At 51.7% G+C, this 25,439-nt stretch overlaps 1 protein-coding gene across 3 annotated transcripts in view; it reads right to left on the minus strand.

Moving 5' to 3' along the window:
• Positions 1-25,439, minus strand: part of ZNF423 (zinc finger protein 423) — a 345,767-nt gene that overhangs the window by 151,693 nt on the left and 168,635 nt on the right. The window contains exon 1 of one of the 3 annotated variants that reach the window (XM_061387118.1): positions 20,037-20,418. The exons of the other annotated variants lie outside the window; for them this stretch is intronic. The gene's annotated coding sequence lies outside the window, so the exon portion shown is untranslated. Of the gene's footprint in view, positions 1-20,036; positions 20,419-25,439 lie in introns of those variants that run through there. 3 annotated transcript variants of the gene reach the window in all.

Consider the following 25,439-nt stretch of genomic DNA (forward strand, 5'->3'; position numbering starts at 1 on the left):
ATTCCTGGCTCTTGCCAGCTGGCTCCTTGGGGTGCAGACAAAGGGACTCAAGGGAGGAGATGGCTGGAGCTGGGGCAGCTGGGAGACCCATTCGCCCCTGCCCCCTGGTCGGGCTCCACTGGCTGTTTTATTATTTTGATGTCTCAGTTCAGACTCGTGCAAGCTGCCATGGAGCCTTTCCTGTGTGCATCACTAAGGGCTGTCTCCAGCACAGAAGTGGTGGGGACCAAGGCCCCTCCCACTGGACAGACAAGGAAACTGAGGCACAGCCACGTGAGCCCCCCCCCCCAGGGAAGAACAGTGCCAGGCCTGTCCACTGTCAGGGCCCTGACACAGGTCAATCGTGCAAGACATCTGCATAGGTGAGACTGAGAGAGGGGGCCCATGACAAGCTCCCAAGCAGTCACGGTCTGACTCTTCTTTGAGCCCGACAGGGCCATTGGGATGGCCCACTGTCTGCATTGTGGGGAGGGGCCCCCGAGGCCCAGGAGGCATCAAAGCTGGCTGACAAGTGGAGGATCCAGGCTCAAAAGCCAGCCGGTTCATGGACGAGGAGAGCAAGGAAGACACCTGACCTGAAAGACCAAGCCTGCACACGTCTTTCATTCACATTGTCCAAGGATGAGAGCAGACACCTGCACTTGAGCCCTGCTCCTGCGTTCACCTGTCACCCCACGAGCGCTCCTCTAAACTCTTAAGTCAGCTCACACAGCTGAAACAGAGATGCGCTGTGAGGGGTGGCTGAGAAAATTTAACGTGAAGAAGCACTCTTATTCCATTCACATGAACTATCCAGACCAGGCCCATCTGTAGAGACAGAAAGCAGATTAGTGATTGCCTGAGGCCAGAGGATGGAGCAGGGACTGACTGCAAATGGGCAAGAGGCGTCCTTCAGAGATCATGGAAATGCCTGCGAGCTGGACTGCGGTGAGGGCTGCACAGCTCTGTGAATTTACTAAACGTCACTGAACTGCTCACTTAAAACAAGGGAGTGCTACGGTATGCAAATTACACTTCAATAAAGCTGATAAACAAAAGCGCTATTTGGCCAATAATCATAATTAGCACTAATGAGTACCACTAGTGCTAATAAAATTAGCAGCTACGTTTAGTGAGCATGTCCCGAGTGCCAGCACTGTGCTAAGTGCTTCTATTACCGCAATTAATACTCTCCTTTCATCCTCCCATCGGTAACATCCCATTTTTGAGATGAGGAGGCTGAGACTCAGAGAGGTGAGGAACTTGCCTTCAGTCACACAGCCAGAAGCCCCAGCAGTGTGTGGCCAGGATCTCGGGGTCTACTCTCCCCTGCACCCCCTCATCCACCCAGTCTTTGAGAAGGAGGGTCAACCTGCCCCAGCACCACAGCCCCCTGAGGTTCATCACGGGGCTGCCCAGCTGGCTTTATTTTTCTGTAAACAAGTCTCAAAACTACAGCAAAGCACATTATTTTGGGAGCAACAAACTGAGCAACTGCTGAGATTATAATCATCTGAATTGAAATAAGGCTCCTTAAACTGAAAAGGCCCAATCAGGGGAAATGGGCATGTTGACAAATAAAAGACCCAACTCAGACTGCCCTGTTCAAAGCCTTTTACTCTCACAACATTTAACCTTGGCTGCTGCCATCCGTCCCATCCCTCCAGATGCATTTTGTGTGAGGGGCACTTAGCTTACTGTTCTAGGAGCAGGCTGGAGAGAGGGCCAGGGCCAGCGCACTCAGGATGGATGTGCAGGGGAGGGGTTGGCAGAAGGGGGTCCTTACAGCAGCCAGGCTCCCCTCGTGCTGTTAGTCATCACACAAATGGAACCAGTGCAGCACATGCCCTTGGGCAGACTACAGAAAGGGAAGGGGTGCAGAGACGGGGTGAAGGCAATCCCGAGACCCCCTTCAGCTCGAACGTTTCAGAACTCAGGGAGAAGGTAGATTCAAGGAAAGACCAGCTGTACCAGCCACCTTTTCATTTCCAAGTCAGTGCTTTGATAGATTCTACTATGTGCCAGGCATTCCTTTAACTCATTCAGTCCTCTCAATAGCCCAACGAGATAGGCACTACTCTTATTATTTCCCTGTTCATAAGAAAACTGAGGCACAGAGAGGCTGAGTAACTTACCTAAAGCCACACAGCTTGCAGGCAGGAGAGCCAGGGTTCAAACCTAGTTAGTTGGTTCTGAGTCGGTGCTTTCACCCACCAGGCTGTGTGTGTGTGTGTGTATGCTCAGTCACTCGGTTGTGTCCGACTCTGATCCACCATGCTACCCTGCTTCTATCTTTTGGGAGAGGGTATGGTCACAGCGGAAGATCAAGAGGGAAACCCAGTGACTAATATCAGATCCTCGGCTTCCCCTTTTCACCTAGAGTAAGTACAGCTAAAGAAACAGAACAAAAATGAGTATAAAAATCACTTTCAAAAAGGAAATTGCAGTCATTTAAAAATGACTAATCCTCAAAAAGGGCTGATAGGAAATGGGTTATATGGGTCTTCTGCTGTCGGCTGCAGGAAGAGAACAAAAATAAGCATAAAAGTGGGGAGAAACTTCGATAAAAACTGAATTAGGTAGTAAAAAGAACATTGACTGGGCTTCAGGATATATCAGCGGAAGAAGAGGCGGGCGACCCCAAGCTCACGTGGCCACAGTGGGTCAATTCTGCGGGCTGAGTCTGCAGCCTTGACAACATGGCCTCAGACACACCTGGACTGGGTGGAGTCAAGTGGCCACCACCCAGGATAGCTGGGACCCGCAGCTCCATGCGCTTCCTGTCACAGAGAATAAAGGTCGGAGCTGCAGAAGAAGTCTGGGATGCCAGGGAGAAGTAGCTAGCTCACGAGAGTTTACAGAAAGGGGCCCTTCCTGCAGCGAGGGGCACAGGCTAGGAAGGTGGTGGGGGGAGCCGTCCATCACTGAAGCTCTGCACGAGGAATAGATGGCTCTGAAAAGAACACTGAAGGGGTTGCTGCCGTGGGCAGGAAAGTGAAAACAGCTGATGCCCAGGCAGCTCCAGGTTTCTAGGACATTCCTGGAATGGGCAGTTCCGTTCAGGTGAATAAACATGCCCGCCAGGCTCCCGAGGGGAAAAAAGCTGAGCAGCCCCAGGAGTGAAGTTCCCACCAGATCCACCAGTGCCCCCAGTACAGGGGACTGTGCTGGGGGCTGCCCTGGACGCTGCCCCACGGAGAGTCCTGGATGCACACAGAAGGTGGACTGGCGCCTGTGGGAGACGCACTGGGCCAGAGGAAAGAACACTGGACATAGAGCCCAGTGAGAGACGTGGGACAAGAGTGCCTGCCCTGATCCTTACCTCTTACCAGGTGGCAAAGCTGGCCATCCATCCCAGAACACTCCTTGACTCAACTACATGCACGCACGTAGAATCAACATCAGTGCAAGGGGGAGGGGAGGCAAGAGGAAGTGAATGGGCCATCGCTCGTCTTACCTCCCAGGTGGGGAGACAGAGGCCACAAGGCAGGAGCAGACAGATCCAGGGCTAAACTCACAAAAACCACTGTAGTTACTGTTTATGGAGTATTTCGTATAAACCAGACACTCTGCCAGCATTTTCTCATTTGGTTTTGACAACATCACTATGAGACAGGCGCTATTATTACATCTCCTTCTTTATAACTTGCAAACTGAGGCTCCAGGAAGGAAAGAAACTTTCTGAGCACATGGAGTTAACAAGTAGCAAATGTACCACTACCCCCACCCCAAAGCCACTCACTAACTGTTAGACTACACTGCCTCTCCAGGCCCAGTTCAGAGCCCGCCCCACTGCAAAAGCTGCTTGGTGCCAAGCACTGTAACTCAAGGAGAGCCACGAAGAGCTCTCACACTTTACAAGCTCACCTGCCACAACGATGTGTCCCAAAGCAGGCAAAGTCAGCGGTGGATCACCAGAAGCTGGCTCTGATGCCAAGCACCACTGAATGTGGCTGCCCTCCTTTTTAAAAATATTTACTTGGCTGAGTCAGGTCTTCGTTGCAGCATGTGGGATCTTTAGTTGCATTATGTCGGATTTAGTTCCCTCACCGGGGGTAGAACCCGGGCCCCCAGCATTGGGAGCATGGAGTCTTAGCCACTGGATGACCGGTAGTGGTCCCTGTAGCCACTGGAAGTCCCTTGTAGCTGGCCTCTTGCCTCACTTGGTGGCAGATACAGCAGGATGCTCAAACAGTCTGGGCAAAACCCATCTGTGAGATTGTAGTAGGCAGAATAATACTCCCCCCTCTCCACAAAATGTTGATGTCCTAATCCCCAGAAACTATGAATATGTTATATTATATGGCAAAGGTGAATTAAGGTTGTAGATAGAATTAAGATCGCTAATTAGATGACCTTCAGATAAAGAGATTATGCTGAATTATCTGGGAGGGCCCAATGTAATGACAAGGGTCCTTAATGCAGAAGAGGGAGGCAAAAGAGGAGGTCAGAGTGATACAACTGTTGGCTTTGAAGATGGAAGGGGGCCACAAGCCAAGGAACGCCGGCAGCCTCTAAAAATGGAAAAAGCATGAAAACAGATTCTCTCCAGAGCCTTCAGAAAGGAACACAGCCCTGCAATTTTAGCCCAGTGAGATCCATGCCAGACTTCTGACCTACAGAATTGTAAGATAATAATCTGTTCTTGTTTTAAGCCACTAAGTCCATGCTAATTTGCTACAGCAACAGTAGGAAATGAAAACAGATATTGGTACCAGGAGCAGGGGGTGATATTACAAATACCAGAAAAGTGTGGAAGTGGCTTTGGAATTGGGCAGTGGGCAGTGACTAGAATTTTCAAGAGTGTGATAGAAAAATGCCTATATTGCCTTTACAAGATTATTCATAGAAATACAGATATTAATGACTCAGAGAAGACTCAGAAGGAAGAGTACATTTGAAAAAACCTAAGTCACCATAAAAAATACATAAATATCATGAACAGACTGATAAGAGAAACAGGAACATAAAAGGGATTGATGGTGAGGGCTTAGAAGATGAGGAACTTGATATTGGAAACTGGAAGAGAGGGATCCTTGTTATATAGAGTCAGGAAGTTTAATGGAATCACGCCCCCCAACTTATGTGAAAAGCAGGACTTGTAATGGGTAAAAAATGGATATTTGGCTGAGAAGATTTCCAAACAACTTGTTGAAGGTATGGCCGGTTTCTTCTTGCTTCTTATAGTAGAGAGGAAAGAGATGGATTGAGAGAAGACAGTTAAGCAAAGAGGAACAAGGAATTGATGATTTTAGAAGTTCTCAGCTTAACCAGATTGCAAAAGACATTATAATTAAGAGATTCACTATCAGCAAAGCATGCTCTGGAGAAAAGACTGAAAGTGTGACTATGCAGTTTGCTTGTATCTCAGAAAAAGCAAAAGGCTGAAGCACTCAGTCACACAAAAGGCTCTTTGAAGAGATTAAGAATGTGATTCACCAGAGAGCATCTAGGAAATCTGAGGGCATTGCCCTGGAACCATCAGAGCAGAAGCCGAAAGTGGAGATGGGATTATCTAGGGGGGAAAAAATCTACATAGGGACCTCTTATCCAATGGAATAGATTCCCCATGACATACACAGGAGACCACCAAGTTTCTGGAAAGTTTACCCAGCAGAAATGCTGCCAGCCTGGACCAAAAAGGAGGTGAAAGCAGGCTGTGGAACCTCCAAATTCTACAGGCAGGAAATAGGCTAATAAAATTACTTGGCTGCAAACATGTGCTACTTTTCATTAAAAAAAAGATAACACAGAGGGCAAGTAGAACTTTGAGCCTAGAGGGTGAGGCCATGAGCCCAGGGTGAAACCATAAGCATGGTGGATGAGATCACTGCTAAACTAGGTTCAGATTCTGGCACTAAATAACCATAGGCAAGTACATCCCCTCTTCGTGCTTTCCTTTTCCCAACTCCAGAGAGAATGAATCAGATGAATTGGTCTTCTAAGAGCCTTTGTAGCTCTAAGAGTCTGTGATCAGCTAGTAATGGCTTCCCTGGGTACAGGAATGAGGAATGGCAGATAGTAGGTATCCTAGCTCTCTGCTGGCTATCTCCTGGCTTTCCCTCAGCACATATTTGTTGAGCCTGCTCTATATGCTTGGACCTCTAAGGGTTTACAGAAGGTTCCCAGCATTCTTAGGTTTCTCTGCTCTTGACTGCCCAGCCTCTCTGTCAATTAGTTACTATCTCAAGTTTCAACTCTCAACCAATGCTTTGCTACTTTGAAGCACTTTGAAAGAGGAAAAAAAAAAAAAAAATCTTTCATGTAAGCAGTCAGTCTTGCATCTAGGTATTTGATTTTCTTAAAGGGACATCTGAAGGTATGGTGTAAAGGATGGAGGCCCAACCCCTTAGAAATCAGGAGTCCACCCTGGAAAGAAGAGAGATGAGGCAGCTGGAGGGTCTCTGCTCAGAGGTAGGTTAAGGAGCCCCATGGAGGTTACCAGGAACTGACATGGCTCCAACTGAAATCATGAATTAGAATTAAGCTTTTAATAAAAATAACAGCAACTCATAGACACCCTTCTCTGCTCCAGGGAGCGCAGAGTGCCTTCGTGGATACAATCTCTTCATGCCCAGTGAGGCCACAGACAGGGAAATTGGGGATCATTCTTTCAGTTTGGATATAAAAAATAAGCGGGTGGGGCGGGAGGGTGGTGGTTTCAGGGGTCAACAGACAGCGCTGGGGTGGAGGCTGGGATGCAGAGGTCAGCAACCCCAAACTGAGGAGAACCAAGGCATTCTTGCCCTTAGGGGCTGCTTCCCCAGCTGCCCTGGTGGGGAAGGGTCGGGTCCTATTCTCTGACCTGCCTCTAAGGGACACTTTGCATACAGCCTTGAAAGCCTGCAGACCACCCAACAGACCGAAAGCCATGGCTCTGCATGCCTTTTTCTAGCTGTCTCTGGGAGCTGCTGAAATGCCACCTGACAACAAATAACTGCCATCCAGGCCCTTAACAAATCTCCTGGGGAGTCAAAACCACTGGCGTTATTTTAAAGAGACGTAGTCAATATCAGGGACACACCAGCCATTGGGAGACAGCAGAGCCACGGTTTGAGAGTTCAGGCTCACTTAGGCTAAGTTGCCACTCATTAGCTGTGTGATCACAGACAAATCTCTGCACCTTTCTGAGCCCCTATTTCTTCATCCAGAGGATGGAGACAACAATACTGTCTACCTTGGGACTTCCCTGGTGTTGCAGCAGCTAAGACTCCACGTCCCCAATGCAGGGGGCCCAGGTTCCATTCCTGCTCAGAGAACTAACTCCCATACTCAGCAACTAAGAGTTTGAATGTCACAACTGAAGCTCCCACAACTAAGAGATTCCCCATGCAGCAATTAAGACTGAAGACCGTGTGTGCCACAGCTAAGACCCAGCGCAGCCAAATAAAAACACATAAATAATTTAAAAGAAAAAAAACAATTTACCTTATTTTTTTAAGTGTCTACCTTAAAAAATGTGCATATGCTGCTAAGTATTCAGTAAATGTTGGCTACAGAACAAGAAGATTACCAATGTAACATGTACTACTTTCATTAACTAAATCCCATCAACTGCCTGGCATTTAAAATTTTACACAGCATTTTCACACCCATTATCCCTCTGACACTGGAGCAGCTTTTCATGGCTGAGGTGGTGGTGGCGGTGGTTATTCCCATATTACAAGTAAGCAGGGTGCCACAATCCCAGGTACCCCGGAGGGAACCCAGCTTCCCACCCAGCCTGTATCCCTCTTTCACAAAGTATCTGCGTTTACACTGTGAGTTGTGAGGTCAGCTCCAGGAATGAGAAAATAGAACAGAGAGGTTAGATCACTTCCCGATGTCACAGAGCAATGGCAAATGAAAAGGCTGGGACTGGACTCAGTCAGCTGGACTGAGAAGAATGATCACCTGAGCAGAGGGGCAGAGACCACCGTGGCTGTCCTCCTGCCAGACAGTCTGGGGACCACCTGGCCATCGGTTATTATGTAAAAATGCCAACAGTTAGAAATCAAGAACTCGAGTGTTTTAAATCACGTCCACGTTTTCTAAAAGGAGGGGCAAAGACCTGGAGGCACGGGACCTGCGTCTGGTGCCTCCATGATGGATCAGCAATGTGGCTCCCACTTAGAACCAGATGCGCTTCCTCTGTTGTCTGTCCAGACCCACAGGGCTCCCTTCCCCATCTCAAGGTGTCCTGGCCCTGAAGGCACTTGTGTTTGCTTGGTGGCTGAGTCCAGCAGCTGGACTTTAGAGCCTCAGATTCCCAGCTCCATCAAGTTAATAAATCTCAGTTTCACAGAAGAAGAAACCAGCCTCAGTTTTCTCATCTGTAAAATGGGAATAATAACAGTCCCAATTATAGAATTACTATGCAGAGGAAATAAGTGAATATTTGTAACACATTATATAAAAGAAGGGCTTCCCAGGTGATGCTAGTGGTAAAGAACCTGTCTGCCAGTGCAGGAGACATAAGAGATGGAGGTTCCATCCCTGAATCGGGAAGATCCCCTGGAGGAGGGCATGGCAATCCACTCCAGTATTCTCGCTTGGAGAATCCCATGGACAGAGGAGCCTGGCAGGCTACAGTCCATAAGGTCGCAAAGAGATGGACACGACTAAAGCGACTTAGCACGTACGCATGCCCCCATATATGAGAAATGTTCTATAAAATAAAAATAGTCACTGGCTATTGGCTCCCTCCCAGCTCAACATAAGGTCACAGAGCAGAGAAAGGGAGAGAGAGGCAGGCAAGAGAGACAGGCAATAGCCATGAGGGTGTGGATAGCACAAGACAGTGAGCAGCCCCATCTTCCTGAGTTCTGCTTAACAACCAGGAAGGTCTAAGTTAAGGACCAGCAGTTACCACCTCAGAAGGTGGTTTTCAAAGCAAAAGACACCCAACCTGCATAGAGGCCCATTGGGTCCTTGCATTTACAATCCTAGGACATCAGAGAGCGGAGAAGCCTTCAAGAGCACCCAGCCAATCCTCTCGTCATATAAACACAGAAGCTCAGGCATCAGCAGCCTTGTTGGAACTTGGACCTGGGTCTCCAGGCACATGATGGAGGGGATGGGGAATGAGGTCTGACTCCCAGGACATCCCTGCCCCCTTCACCCACTAGGCCCACCATCCCCAAAGGACCGCTGGACATGCCGGGCAGAAAGGAGACATGCGCCTTTCCCCTTGAAGCCTCTGACCTCACAGAACACACAGCCTGCCTGGCTGCTCCATCCCTTAGATAAATTTACTTAGCACTGATATTGAAAATGCAATTGAGCTTGAGTTTTATTGCAGAAATTAAACAGACCAGGGGGGGAAAAAAGCCAGAGCTCATCAACTCACCCGAGAGCTGGCGATGATCAAACTAGCTAATGTGGAGGAGTGTCACCATCAACTCCTGCCAGGAAAGGAGGGCCTGATATTCCCCCACCAGAGGCTCCCCAAAGATGGGGCACTTGCAGCTAGCAGAGGGGCTCTGGAGGGCTTTCCCATCAGCCCCCTGGCCAGGGCTCCCTGCACACCCCAACCTCAGCCCACCGGCTTCCCACGGTCACAGGCGCAGAGACAGCACCTCTGAAGTCACCTCCATCAGGCTTTACAGAACAACACTGCCAAGGGCCGGAGCGAAGGGCTCTCTGTTCAACTCAACAGAAAGCGAAATGCTTTCAGGGTTGAATCACTGTTTTTCTTTACTCCCTTTGGAGATCGGCGGAGCCCACATTCGGCCGTGTTCGTGGACCTGGGACTGGAAACAGCTGTGCTCTAATTACATGTAAAGTGTACCAAAACATCCCTTTTATCACAGACTGGAAATCTGTTAGCATCTGTCTCTCCTTTGTTTCTTCCACAAGATACAAGCTTGTTTCTACATTTTTCTCACCTGTAGCGGTGATTAAAATTCATTATAAATGAAAGGAGTGAACAGAGAAACAAGTTCCTCTGTGTACCGTTCTAAACTCAAATTAGAAACAGCTGTTTGCTAATTCATGCAGCGATGTTTTGTCGTGCTCTGTGAATCAATAATAACTCACCCTATTGCTGCAGAAATTTTTGGATAATCCATACATTTAACTTAGCGTTGTGTTCTCCAGGCAGAAATGCAGAGGCAGAAACTCCCAGCTGCCTCTAAGCAGGCACAAGGGGACTCTGGTTTGCTCCCTGGAGATGTCCACACTGCCCCAGCAGACAGCCCCAAACTCGAGGGTCCCAGCAACTCTCCCCTAGACCAGGCCCTGGTAGGACCAGAAGGAAACCCCGAAACAGTCTTCTCATCTCCTCCCCTCTCCCAGAACCAGCAAAAAAAAAAAAAAAAATCAACTCTGATTAAACGCAAACCACACACATCCTCCAGCCGCCGGAGGGAACAGCAAAATTAAAAGTCTAATTGGTACCCGGAACAATTTAAAACTATTAAGTATAGGTGAGGCTTTTCTGTAAGAAAATAATCCTTTGATTAGGATTAAGTTTATTTGGATAGCATTCTTCCCGTTCCTAAGTTTTAGCTGCAGATGTCGGAGCTATAGTCTGCAAGTCCTCGAAGCTCCTGAGAAGTATTTGGGCATCTCCTCTGCCAACTTCAGTGAAGAGAGCATGTGGCATCTGGAGTGGAGGCTCTGAAAGGGGGAGGCTGTTCTTTCTGCCTTGTGGGGAGGTAAGTGAGCAACACCTTCAGAAGCCCGTACTGCTACCAAGGCATGCCCAGCAGGTACTCCTCCAAGACACTGACTCCAGGAAGCCTTCCCTGACTCCCTCTGCCACCATCAGTGCCCCTCCCCGACCCTGGGGATACTTCCATGAGGCCACTTTTCACCCTGAATTGTGGATCTGACATCACTGGTATTTTGAGGCTTTGTGGAGCCTGTGTCTCCTGTGTCCTTTCAGGTCTGAGGCACAGCCACACTGAGCCAGTTTTTGAACCTCAGGCTCGTATCACCTCCCACTCCCCATGGTCTAGTCCCACTCTGCAGCCACCAACCTCAGAGCCCTCCGTGAGTGCCAAGCACAGTGCCAAGCTCCTCATAAGCTTTATCTCCTTAAATGCCCACCTCCATCCTACATGGTGCCCACCATCATTTCCCCATTTTCCAGAGCAGACATCTGAGACTCAGAGAGGGGAAGGGCCCTGAGTTTCACAGCAGTTAGTGGGAGGAGCCTAGAATGACTCCCTATTTCTCCAGAAAGCCATCAAAACCACCTCCTGTCATCAGAGAGCAGGCCTCACCCAGCCCAGCCTCCAAGCCCTTGTTCAGGCCATGGTGCTCACCAAAGATGTCCCTCTATCAGCCACCTAAACCAACCTGTTACTCAGCACTCAGCTCCCTCACCTCCCAGCAAATCTCAGGGGGCGGGGGTAGTGGTCTCCCTCATGGGTATGGTCAGGCACACATTTTGAGGTTCATCTGGGCCTAAGGAGACAGTAGGTCGATGCGTCCAGGAGAGGGATGGGTATGTCTGCCTGGAGCAGCTCACGCTCATTTGTGGGGCTCTAGGGAGCTCTGCCCTGGGGGAAGCCAGTGGATGCCAGACAGCTCACTCCTGGGCAGAATCAGGGACATGTGAGCAGGAGGGGGTGCCATGCTGGGAGGTGTGCACATGTGTGTGTGCTCAGTCGTGTCTGTCTCTGCGACCCCAAGGACTGTAGCCCGCCAGGCTCCTCTGTCCATGGGATTATCCTGGCAAGAGTACTAGACGGGGGTGCCATTTCCATTTCCTCATCTAGAGATGCTGGGAGGTGGGGGCACTCAAGCTGGGGGAGGAGGCCCTCCGCCGACCCGTGTTCCCTCAAACATGGGCTGTGCACCACGGTTAGAACCTATGATGATTTCAGGGGCAGCCTAACACTGATCCACAAAGTGAGAAAGTCCATGCCCCTTCAATTCCTTTTCAACCATCAGGCCGAGGAGAAGGCCTCCAACTTGGTGCTGTGTCTTTAATTTCTCTCTAACGTTCCAACGAAGAAAGAACAGACCCCAAGGCTCAGGGTTTTCAGAATGCCACAACTTCTGGCAGGAATAACTTGAACGTAGGCTTTTCTTTGGGTCTGTTTTCAATTTACTTTTAAGGTTCCTGCCTACTTACAGCAAATGATACTGACTTTCCATTTGCAGAATTAAGTAAATGAATTAAAGTATGAAAAGAGGACTTAAAACTACTAGGTAAATCATAGCACCAGTGATACTCAAGTGTTGCAAAAGTCATGGCAGAGGGATTCAATAGAATAAAGCCTGGGACACCCAGTGTAGAAGTGAGCTTAGAGGGACTTCCCTGGCGGTCCAGTGGTTAAGACTTGACCTTCCAATGCAGGGGACGTGAGTTCGATCCCTGGTTGGGAAGCTAAGATTCCACATGGCTCGTGGCCAAAAACACAAAACATAAAACAGAAGCAGTAGCATAACAGATTCAACAGACTTTTAAAATGCTCCACATCAAAAAAAAAAAGAAGTGAGTGTGGACGCTGGAAAACTCAGAAACAGCAGGCTGAAATCTGCATGGTCACTCCTGGGCTCTGCCCCCAAAATGATTTTGCAGCCCAGCTGTCCCAGGAAGTAGACACGAGAGACAGTGCCAGGTAGGGCCTGGGAGCCGAGGTTCGGAAACAGCAGTCCTAGGAGCCCGCTCCACACCCAGCCCAGTCGGCAGCCTCCCGCCTCAGGCCTCGCCCCTAGTCCCCAGAGACAGGGCTCAGCTCTAGCTCACAGCACGCAGGGCAGGTGCTGGGGGAGGTCACGGGCAGGGCATCTGGGCGGGGCCTTAGCCAGGTTCAGCAGGTCTTGGGGTTCCCCAAAGGAGGCCCCCGGGGAGAATCAGAGCTCATCCACACAGGAGCCACCGCCTCCCCCCATGTCGGCCTGGGTCCAGGCAGAATGCAACTAAACCAGGCCTAGTCCTCTCCCGGAGCCTTGACCAGCACCTAGGTTCTGGGGCTGGTTGTAGCCCAAGCAGCTGGGTGACCTTGAGGCAAACTTTTGGCCCCCAGGCTCTCCCCACCTCAACTATAGAATGCAGCTTGTACCTTGACTTTCTCACTGGAGGTGTGGACAGAGGAAGTGCTCCATGAGGGTAAAGAATGTGAACAAAATGACCAGATTCATATTACAATTTTCACAAAACCCAGTATCAGAGAAAACCACATGGAGCCCCAACCTCAAACTTGAAGCCTCTAACCCAGAGTTTAGAGACACGGAGAAAAACGATTAACAAGTATATTTCATATTATATATACATTCTATATGTGCCTCCAACACATGGATATTAAATGACATTTATTGTGCACTAGACATTTCCTGTTTGCTCAATTGCCACATGTTGTCCCATTTAATATTCACAACCGTCTGACCAGTTAGCGCCAGTCCCCATTCTGTAGATGAGAAAACTGAGGCTTACAGAGGTTAATTAGCACGTCCAGATCTTATGGGTTAGAAATGGCCAAGCTGGGCTTTGAATGTGGGTTACCTGACCTCAAAGTCTGAGCTGTTCATCACCCTGAGATGCTGTGTGTGTGAATCACCAGATGCCAGGGAAGGAAACTGAGTGGGCAACCCCACGCCCTACCATGGAGGCAGCATCACGTAGAGCCCAGGCTGGATGCCCACCCAAGAACCCTGGGAGGATGTCAAGGTCATGTCCTCATTTTCAGCTCAGACACCTCTTGGCAAGGGATGCGTTCCTCTGGCTCAGGGGGTCAGATCTCCACAGACAAGGCAGGAACACTGTCTGACCTTGAAGCCCGCATCTGCTGCTTTTCAGCTCAGTCAAGTCCCTCCAAGGCCCAACTTGATGGTGCCCCCAGCACCTGGAGAACTGAGGAGCCTCCCACTGCTGGGGGGACAGCGGTTCCCCCAAAACACTCACTCTCTCTGCCCCATAATGTGCCCCGCAGCAATTCTGCCAGACAGTCACAGCATGGTCCCACCTTACAGAAGAGGACCCTGGGGATGGGGAGCCAAAGGGGCCTCCATGGCAGGCACTCCAGGTGAGGACATCACAGCCCGTAGCTCGGTTTAGCCACAGCTGCGGTGGATGTGCTGAGCCCCAGGGCCTGAGGCCTCACCTCCATCATCATGGGTATAATGTTTTGTAAAGTCCATTAAAAGACATACATAATTACCTTTATCAAAACTGCATGAACTGGGACTTCCCTGGTGGACCAGTGGTTGAGAATCTGTCTTGCAATGCAGGAGACATGGGTTTGATCCCCAGTCGGGCCACTAAGATACCACACACCACAGAGCAACAAAGCCTGTGCACTGCGACTACTGAGCCCAGGCACCGCGCCACAGAAAAGATCTCACATGTTGCAACAAAGATCCCACATACCTTGGCTAAGACCCAACACAGTCTAAATCGATAAATTTGTTTTTAAATTGCACAAACCATGGGACTTCCCTGTTGGCCCAGTGGTTAAGACACCAAACTTTCGATGCAGGGGTTGCAGGTTTGACCCCTGGTCAGGGAACTAAGATCCCGCATGCTGCATGGCATGGCCAAAAAAAAATTTTTAGTAAAGTAGAAATTGCTTGAACCGTCTAGAATTGGGCTACTAATCCCTCAAAGTATCTCAGGCATCCGTTGTGAGCCCCTGCTCTGGCCTACACTTTGGGCAGGGCTTGCAGGGCTTGGTGTGTCCCTTGCTCCCCTCCAGGCTCTGAGCTTGTTGGGAAAACTGGAGCTATGTGCCCAGCACAGTGCCTGGTCAAACGTGGGCAGGGGAGAAGAGGTGGGCTGGGACGCACGGCAGGGGAAGAGCCCGAGGATCCCCCCACGATGTGCCAGGGCCAGCAACACAGCCACTCTGCGGGCCCTACTCACCCTTTATACTCATCCAAAGCTACGACTCAGCAGAGAAAATTTCAATTTTCCCTGGATTTTCATGTTCCAGCCTCCAGAAAAATTGCCACTATGGGCTTTGTTGCCTAGCTGTCAGCCCTAGATACTGAGGCCGCCCCAGCCCCGCCTAGAGAGGGAGGAGATTAGAGCAGCTTAGCAGGCCTGGGGAAGGGGAAGGGGAAGTCGCAGAGGCAGAGGCAGCAGCAAGGGAGGCAGTCACCTGGCCCAGACCACAGTGACGTGGAGGAGCCCTACGTGGCTGAGCTGGCATGACGGGATCCCCCCTGGAGCAGCTGTGGCCAGGGGCAGTCCCCTGATTTGACTTCCAAGTGACAACAAGGCAACTGATGTCCCAGGCATCACCACTGGGGCATGTCATCCCCTGGTGTCTCCTCGGCATCACTGACCCTTCCCTGGGCACCCTACCCCCGGCCCCCACCTTTGCTGTCTCAGCCTGAATGGCCTCCACCTCCTTACGCTGTAACCAGGTCCTCATCTTACCCTGCATTGTGACTGCTGTCCTAAAAAGACTTGAAAAATCATCATTAACTGTATTTACTGAGCACTTACTATATGCCAGGCTCTTTTTTATTTAATTATATTATTAGGCATAAATGTTTTGCATGTCTTAATCCTTTTAAGCCACACGTAAACTGGCGACCCACTCCAGTACTCTTGCCTGGAAAATCCCATGGACGGAGGAGCCTGGTGGGCTGCAGTCCAGGGGGTCGCTAAGAGTCAGACACGACTGAGCGACTTCACTTTCACTTTTCACTTTCATGCATTGGAGAAGGAAATGGCAACCCACTCCAGTGTTCTTGCCTGGAGAATCCCAGGAACGGGGGAGCCTGGCGAGCTGCCATCTATGGGGTCGCACAGAGTCGGACACGACTGAAGCAACTTAGCAGCAGCAGCAGCAACACTGTTACCAAAAACACATTTGACAGATAAGAAACCTGAGATTTACAGGCTGAAATAGACCTTTGGGGGCACCCAGCCACCACCCATTGTGCACACAGGGACACTGAGAACCCTGAGGTCTGAAGGAGGGACTTGCCCCAAGAATGAATCCAGCAGAGCCTGGAGGATGTGGCTGCCTGACCCACCGGAAACCCCGCACGCCAACACGCACACCTTAGAGGAGACTAAGAAAGCCAATGTAATGTAAAAGGGTAAGCCGAGAAAGTCCACCCACTGAAAATGATGGATCATCCAGGAGCCTTGGCGCAATGTGCCACCCATGACATCTGCCCACAGGGTGTCTAGGAAGAGGAGACACTGCCCCCAGCTCAGCATACCTGAGGGTGAGGGTGCTATGCTCATGGCCGGCTGGGGGCCACTGTCCCCAGCAGGGGTGGCTACCATCTCATCTCAGTGCCGGGCACAAAGTAGGTCCTTGACATTTGCTGAATCTTCCCTGAGTGAACGAGGGACAAATGAATGTTTCAGCCAGGTCATTCGTCAGTGCTGGGTGCAGGGCTGTGAACAAGCTGTGTATTCCTTACGCCTCCATTCACATTCCATCTAAACAGCACTTCAGCTGTCCTTGTTCACCATCTTCCAAGAATGTTATTCTTGGGTTATTTATTCTGTAAGGGTCTCCCCACAGGTGCTCTTGCCTTAGAACTGCCTAGAGACAACTCTGAGAAGCCCCAAATTTGTGGATCCCTGGGAGTCCCCACAAGATACCTGCCAATACCTATATGCTGGATGATTGAATAAATGAGTGAATGAATGAAAGGGTACATTTCAGGTCTTGTCCTAGAGGAAGCAGTTGGTAACTGGCATGAATGACTGGGTGGATGGAAAGATGCATGAAGGGATGGAAGGATGGAGGGATGGAATACTGAAGCCCCGGGGCTTGGTCTAAAGAATGCCTTCCTATCCATGGCATAAATGAGAGAATGAATGGATGGATGGATGACAAAGCGAATCACAAAGATGGTGCCAGGAGCCACTCGAGGAAGCCCCCATCTGATGGAGGCCCAGGGGTTGGCGGGTAGAGGCTGCCGCTGGCAGCTGAGGGGTTAATGAGCTTGACCACTTGCTTGGCCACCTGAGCCCAGAGGGTCACCCTGCAGAGCCTGTCCCGTGTCACCAGGTCCCGGGGGTGTTCACATATTGTGGCAGAATGCAACTAGTTCAGTCTTCAGTGCAGCCTTCATTTGTCAGAGAGGAAGAAAGGACATGTGGGGTGGAAAGAGGGTGGCAGGGACAGAGGCAGAGCTCAGCGACCCAGCCTCAGCCCGAGCCCCTGAAAAAGCCACATTCAAACCAAGGAGACACTGGGAATGGACAGGAGGGAAGAGTCGGAGGTGGGTGGGTACGGGCCTTCTATTTATTCAGACTAAGCAGAACAAATGAATAGATTTAATAAAATAATGAGCAAAGAGTCCAAGCTCTTAAAGGTACAGCCTCAGCAGTGTGATCTGGGATGGGCTGAAAGGTTTGCATTTTTGTCTGGTAAAACTAGGGAAATGAGTATCTTTGCACACAGCACACCGGGGCTGAGAGAGACACACACACACAGAGTGTGTGTGTGTGTGTGTGTGTCTCCAAAACTCACCTCAAATCTCCCTACTAACCACCCACAAATGAGCGTGCCCTCCCACAAGGCACACACAGCCAAGTGGCCCCCTTGTAAGTTTTTCTGGGAGGAAGTCAGGCCAGCCAAGCACACGTGGCTATCACACCTTCTTGGCCACCGCTGCTCTGCATTTCTCCTTCCCCTACCCAAACAGGAATTGATCACTTCCTGTTCATCTTAGCACACTCCTCGCATTCATTCATTCCTTCTCCGGATACTTACTGACATCTACTCCATCCGTGCCAGGCTGTCTCCAAGTGCTGGGGCAGCAAACACACTGGCCAAGGGAGCCTGGTTCCAGGGGCCTCAGGAGCTTGTCCAGGACGGCTCTTGAGCCAGAGAGCTAGGTTCCCAGCCCGGCTCCACCCCTGACCAGCTGTGGTGACCTGGGATCTGTTACTGAACCTCTCTAAGCCCCACCAAGGGGGAAAGTAGACACAGAAAACCTTCTGCCTCCTCTGGCTGTGGTGAGGATTAAATCGGATAATCCAGGTTAAGCAACTCTGGCCCAGCGCCGGGCACACGGGAAATAATGCTCAGTGAATGTATCACTGTGTCGTTTCCAGATCGGAGGCAGCAAGAGCAGAGGCTGCTGGGCAGACCCCTGGTTAACCGCAGGGCTCCCCACCCACGGTGGGCCATACCGCCCACTCTTAGTTTACCCTTCCCATGAGCATTTTTTACAATTTTCCAAATCCTCACACGCCACCCCAGGGTAGGAGCCGCTAACTGCATGTGATAGAGACAGCGGACCCCACTGTCCTACCCCTGAGCCCATCACAGAACCCAAACACAGAAGGGCCCTCATGGGGATGCAATTCACTCCCCACCGGCACTTCCATGCCCTCTGCCAGGTTTGGTTCCTTCCAGTGATGGGGAACTCATTCCCTTCTGAGCTTCCTTAGCAAAAAGAAATGATGTCACCACGAGCCCACAGAGAGGGCTTGCTGACCACCTCTTGGGGGACAGGAACAACAGGATCCCCGACTCCCACCATCCTCTAAGAGGAGACGGAATCGGTCCCCTGTCACGTGGCAGGCATTTTTAAAACAACATTGTAATTTACATGCATCTATTCCCTCAACAAATGTCACCAAGTGTCTACTCTGCAGCCCTGTTCCAGGCTCCGGGGACAGGGTAGCAAGCACAACAGTCTTCGCCTACAGTGGAATGAAAGGAGGCTGACGATACAGCAGTAAATCCAACTGTAGTAAGTCAGGCGGCACAACAAAGAAAATACGGAGCAGCGTAAGGACAGAGAATGAGGGAATGGGTGGGGTGCTGCTCCAGACAGGCGACGACACGGTGACACTTGAGCTCAGACCTGGAGCAAGCAAGCAAGCGAGCCAGGGGACGTGGAAGAAGCGCATTCCGGGAGCGGGCATTAGCACGTGCGACAGCCCTGAATCCTGACCGAGCTGCCTTGGGCACGTTCCAAACCTCCATCTTCCTGGATGCTAACACGAGGCTCAGAGCGAAGGCGCTTCTCTGCCTTCAGAGATCGCAGACCAAGCTATCCTTCCCACAGAGACCCACAGTCCAACTCGAGCACCGACTCACTGTGGGACCTGACGCTGGTCTCTCAACCTCTCTGGTCTTGGCGGTGGCAACAGCTAATCAGGGCTGAGCATCCACCCCTGAGGTCCTCCCCAACCTGCCACTCGGTGCCACGCGCACCCACCATTCCCCTCTACCCACCATGCCATCCTTACGCCCGCGCCAGCAAAGCCACACAGGATTGGCACGCCTGCCAAAACGGCTATTAACCCAGTAGCCAATAATAACACATTATCCTATCAATTTGCTTCCAAAACGCTGTGTAACTGCAGAACCCAAGTTTGCCATTTCGGTAGCTTGGTTACGACACAGAGAGAAATGCGCTGGTTCCTTCCCACGGAGAACAAGTGGCTGGCCACAAGAAACAGCCGCTTCGCTTACCACCGAGGCCCCCTCCCACCCTGCCCCACCGGCAGGCCCCACGCCAATCCATCGGGAATCACGGTCCGGTGATCCATAGTCAGAGGCTTGTCTCGGTGTCCTCTTAGCGAGTCTCCCAATGACGGAAGAAGAGACCGATGCCTGGGAGGTGACAGCTCAAGGCCACGCTGGCCTCGTGGGTGGCAAGGTCAGGCCCAGAAGGCGGCATGCGGCCACCTCCCAGCCGACAGCCAGGAACCAGGGCAGGAAGTGGGGCAGAGGTGAGGCCCTGGGACGGGACGGGAGCCAAGGTGTCTAGTGGCCCACAAGCACTCCGGCCCAAAGGGCACGCAGACCAGCGGGGGTGCCGGCCAGCCTCCTCAGCAGAGACGGGGAGCCCGGAGGCCACCGGACGGACACAGAGAAGGGCAGGGGGGAAGTGAGAGCGGTGCCAGACCCGGAAAGCAGGGTGCTCCCAAGAGGGCCACCCTCCACCCCCACACTGCAGGACCCGACACAGATCTGACACCCCAGCCACCAGTGCCTCTGAGGCCCTCACTTTTCTCCCCCAGTCCAGGAAAAACAGCTCCCTTCTTTCTGGGTTAGATTCCACTCTGAGCGAATGTTCAGACATTCAACTTCCCAAGGAGCCAGGAGCCTCTAAGGGGACTCTTGGCGTTCCAGTGCAGACACCAGCCTGTTTTATCCATTCTCCCCCTCCAGCCCCGCCCCTCCACTTACCTCTCCCCCCTGCTCACCGGGACATCCCAGGATAAATTGTTTGATGCCCCCGCTCTGGGCACCCAGCAGCCGGGCAGGCGAGGGCTGGAAAAGCGCTTCCCACTGCCCCGCTGGTGACCTCAGCCCCAGGACTCATCCCCACCCTCAGCCTCAGCCGGGGAAAGGATGGGCCCAGCGTGGCTGCTCCCGCCGCCTTGGCGGGGAATCCAGCTAGTGGGGAGAGGAAGGGCCTCGGGGAGGGAGTGGGGGAGGAGACAGAGCAGGCCAAAGGCTGGGCCACTCGGCCAGATGCTGACCCAGTTGAGGGCCCCAGACCCCAGGGGCACCCGGGGAAGCTCTGACTCTCCCGCCAGCCCTGGGATTCCTCTAGAGATGAGGGGCCGGGACAGTCCTGCTCAAGCGCTTGTCCCTGAGGCTGGGGTTAAAGGAGGAACGCAGGGCTGCCAGGACAGGGTGGGGGACAGCCCCTCAGAGGCCCTGGGTGGGGTGGGTGGGGTGCCGTCTGCGGAAAGGAGTGCTCAGCAAATGGAAACCAGGCCCCAGAAACTGGCCCAGCCACAGCGGCTGCAAGCTCCAGGGAAAACCCCGCCGCTCAGAAAGGTGCCCCAACCCCAGAGAAAGACGTGTTAAAAAATGAAGAAGCAGGGAGGGGGCCAGGAATTGAGGCAAGAGTGGGGGTGGCCGTCAGCTGAGTCCACACAAGCCCCCCTTTTCTATGCTCCGAGCACCTCCAGGGCCGGCCCATTATCCTCCAAGGCCGGCTGGCCCGCAAGTGCTGTAAAAAGCCAGGTCACGGAGCAATTTTCCTCCCTTCGCCTCCCTCTGCGGCCTTTGGTCAGGTTTCCAGCAGAGCTGGGCCAGAGCTTCATCCTGGCCCTGGAAATCAGCATCATGCTGGGACGGGTGAGCGTGGATTCCCACCACGCTCATTTTTCAAGATTCGGCCCTCAACACTGACTCCTCAGCCCTCATCAGTGAGAAAAGAGGTCACCGGAAGGGGGAGGGCCAGGGACACGCAGCTCCGGATGACAATTTGAAATTGGTCGGACCCCAGGGTCCTGACATCAAGAGCCTGGTGTGCAGTGAGATGCTGGAGAGGGTGTGGAGAAAAGGGAACCCTCCTACACTGTTGGTGGGAATGTAAACGGGTACAGATATGATACAAAACAGCATGGACATTCCTCAAAAAACTAAGAATACAGTTACCATATGATCCAGCAATCTTGCTCCTGGGCATATATCCAGAAAACAGCTCTGATTCAAGATGCGTGCACCCCAATGTCCACAGCAGTGCTGCTCACGACAGCCAAGACACAGAAACAGCCTGAATGTCCATCAACAGAGTGGATGAAGACGACGCGGCCCACATATATGGTGGAGTATCACTCAGCCATACAAAAGAATGAAGTAATGACATTTGCCACAATACAGATGGACTTGGAGATTATCACACCAAGTGAAGCAAGTCAGAAAGAGTAAGACACTTATATGCAGTGTCTAAAACTATCACATATAAGTGATATATATGCATATATCACTTATATGCAGAGTCTAAAACAAGCAATGAATGAACTTATTTACAAAACACAGAAACAGACTCACAGACATAAAGAACAGATTTGTGGTGGCCGAGGGGTCGGAGGGATGGATTGAGAGTTTAGGATTACCAGATGCACACTATTATAGAGAGAATGGATAAGCGACAAGGTCCTGCTGCATAGCACAGGGAACTATATTCCATATCTTGTGATAAACCATAATGGGAAAGAATATGAAAAAGAACATATATATACAACCAAATCACTTTTCTGTATACCAGAAACTAATACAACACGGTAAGTCAACTACATTTCAATAAAAAATAAATAAAAAAAGAGCTTGGTGTGTAGTGGCATTCAGTTAGTGCAGATCTCATCTACCCATTCATCCATTCATCTCTTCAACAGATGTTGAGGATGTGTTTAGAACACTTTGGTGCTGGAGGTGTGAGGGGAGACGACGCAGGCATAGTTCCTGCCCTACGGAGTTCACAGCCTCCTGAAAGAGACAGACGTTCTCCACGGGCTGACATCTGCTACGACTGGAGAAGTCCCCGGGGGCGGTGGGAGAATGGGGACTGGGGTGCAACGAGCTTCCTAGAAAAAGCAACCTGTGCGTTGAGACCAGTAGGATGAGTAAGAATCAGCCAAGGAAAGGACGCAGGGATGAGGACAGAGGTCCAGGCAGCAGCGCCAGCACGCGCGAAGGCCTAGCGGTGAGACTCAAGTCTTGGATCACTTCTACTAAACCTCAAGTTCCTCTCTCCCAGCCCTGGTGGGTGGCCCATCCCAGCAGCTCTGAACCCCCTCCCCACTTCCAGACCGGGGAGACCCCCACTGGCACCTCTGGTGGCTAAGCCCATATTCAAGGCCTTCTCTCCCAGCTGAAGTTCCTATTTGAAATGTTTTCACATGTTTATTTTTGAAGGGGGATGGGAAGAGAAAAGGGAGTCCTGAAGGTCTTTTACTTTCAGAAAAAAAATTAATAAATAAATAGAGCCTCAAGAAAAGGGCATGGAAAGGTCTCTGCATCTGTAACCACTGAACAAATTAAAATTAGCTCATTTAATCAGCTCCTAATGGCCTGGCTGTCCCGAGTGGGCCCTGGAACACAGCAAACTTCACAGCAGAAATGCACGGGCCAATGTCAGTTTATCCTACAACAAAGGGATTTTCTAAATAGCGCGATCAAAATGCAGCGAAGGCGGGGGAGAGCTGGGGAGACAGAACTCGGCCCCCCAGATCTTGGTGGGCCCCACCTCCCCACTTTGTCCCTTTGAATGGAATTGTTCTCTCAGCTTTTGTTCTAATTATCCAAACATATGTGTAACTATTCTACAAAGTGTGTTTTAGCCAGCAAAGGAGGTTAACACTTGCCCCCACCATACGTTCCTGGGGCCCCCCGCAACATCTTCCTCTCCCCCATTACCTCCAGCCTCCCAGGCAGGCACAAACGCACATACAGACACACACACCTACACACACGGCAGTCACATACCCACACGGTTCTGCAAAAAGTCACACGTCACGTACAGTTCCATATACATAGTTCTATGTGTGCAGTTCTATGCATGCACAATTACATGCACACAGTTACTCTACCACACACACAGCCACAGCGCTCTCAGGTTCCTAACAGCTGGAGGTGGGAGGCGCAGCTCACCGGACCCCCAGGGAGGGCCGCTGTGCACACACCTGAGACCCAGGCTGGTAGCAAGGACTCTTATTTCCCTGGAGTGGTTTCTCCACATAACCTGCCACCTGGGCTAAGTCATTAGGGCAACTGAGGAAGGGGAGCAAAAGGCCAGGGAAGAGGGGCCAGTGCCAAGGGGAAAAAGGGGGTGTGTGATGCCAGGGCAAGCCTGGGCCAGCGGCCACTCCCAGACCTGGTGGGGAGGCTGGAACAAGGCTCCTCTGCCAATGCCAAGCTTATCTCCTAGCCGGCCGACATGCAGCCCTAGAGCCCTGGTGCTCAGCCCCGTGGGTCATCAGTTAGTCTGGATTCAGCCCTGGCTCCACCATTCACTAGCTCTGAGCCTTCACTTCCTCCTCCATAAAATGGGAAGAATGGGGCGTTTCCAGCCCCAGGGAAACGCCATGCTGACTAAATTGGAGAGTGCAGCACACTGCCCAGCACAGAACAAGCTGCATCAGCCTTTGGCACCGCTTCCTTTATATCCAAGAGCCTGGTGACCCAGGAGGGGGTCGGACGGTGGGTTAGTGATGCAACCAGAAGACAGCTAGTTGTCTCGTAGTTTTCACTGTCTTACCCAACCCCAATCCCTCAAGTGAAGGAGGGAGAACTTAAAAAGTAAATCAAAGACATTAAACAGGGTGTAGTGAGGAGGACACGGCAGCCCACTCCAGTGTTCTTGCCTGGAGAACCCCATGGACAGAGAAGCCTGATGGGCTACAGCCCATGGGGTCACAAAGAGTTGGATCCGACTGAAGGGACTTAGCACGTATGCAAGGAGTAAATGACCAGGACGATGGGAGTCTGGGAAGGTTCTGACTTGAACAGCAGCAACCTGGGTCTGTGCCAATGTTATCCTCAAGTCACAGAAATGGAAACTGGGCTCTCTGTGGCAAGCGGCTTGCAAACAAGTCTGCCTGGATCAAGGCCGCTTCCCTGCCCCTTCCCGTGGCAACAGTTTCTGCAGAGCCTGCTCTCCAAACCGCAAAGTCCACCCAGAAGACCCATGGAGGAAACCGACACCTGAGGACCATCTCCAGAGAGCAGCTCTTGGGACAGGAGGATCAGGCCACTCAATCCACCCCAGACCCAGGAGGGCAGCCCTTCCCCACAGTGGCTCATGAAGGCCTCAATACCCCCGGACGTCCTGTGTCAAGGAGAGATCAGGAACCGCCCTTGCCTATGTCACAGACTTGGAAACTGAGCCCCAGAAATGGTGCAGGTGGGAGACCCAAGCTGCCACAGCTCCCAGGTGACTCCCAATGGGAGCTGAGTCTGCAAGGCTGGAGTCATCCTAGGCTGGGACTCCTACCCTCCTTCCTGGCCCAGCCCTCATCCAGGCAGCTCCTGAGACCTATTCTATAGGACCCCCAAGGAGTGTTCAGAAAACGGACCTCGACATGGGTCCAGCCAGCAGGTTCCACTGCGTTGGTAGTGGCTGTGACCAGTCCTATAGAAATCCCCACCTCCATCTGACTGGCAGGGTCCAGGCCCAGGAGACTCAGAACCACCTGAGGCAGCCTCAGCATGGGCAGCGAAACCTGGGAAACAAGGTCCGGTGTCACCAAGCCTACAGATCCCACATCCTGCAGGCTCCCCCAGCCCTGGCCCCCTCAAGCCCCAGGCCACCCAGGAGACAAGAAGCATGGGCAGTGGAGGTCAAATGCATGGGCTTGGGTTGAAGCTTGGCCCTGTCACATGCATGCTGTGTGACCTGGGGAAAGTGATCTCCCCTCTCTGAGCCACAAACCTCAACTGTAAAATGAAGACAGTGAAAAGGGATGCCTCCCTCCCAGACTTGATGATGGAAGGGGATGCTGTCTGGAAAGTATCTAGCTCAGCGTCTGCCCCCGGGCCCAGTTGGTAACCCTTAGTAAGCTCAGGGAGTGTGGTAGGGGGAGAAATAAGCTCAGGGAATGTGGTAGGGGGGTAAAAAGGAGAGCCTCAAATCTGACTCATCTCCTCCACGGGCGTCCACAGAGCCCTAGGCCATCACACACAATGGGCAGGATAAGGGGCACCCTTCCTCTTTCAGATTCAGCAGGACAGGTGTCCCCAAAGACTCAGGCTCACACTCCCCTCCAGGGTCCCTGAACCAAGCCCAGCAGGCAGCTAATGAGGCGGCCCAGAGTGTGCAGCCCAGCCAGGCTGACGCAGGAGGGTGGACCCCGA

Source organism: Bos javanicus, chromosome 18 (genome assembly GCF_032452875.1).
Source record: "Bos javanicus breed banteng chromosome 18, ARS-OSU_banteng_1.0, whole genome shotgun sequence".
NCBI classification, from domain to species: Eukaryota; Metazoa; Chordata; class Mammalia; order Artiodactyla; family Bovidae; genus Bos; species Bos javanicus.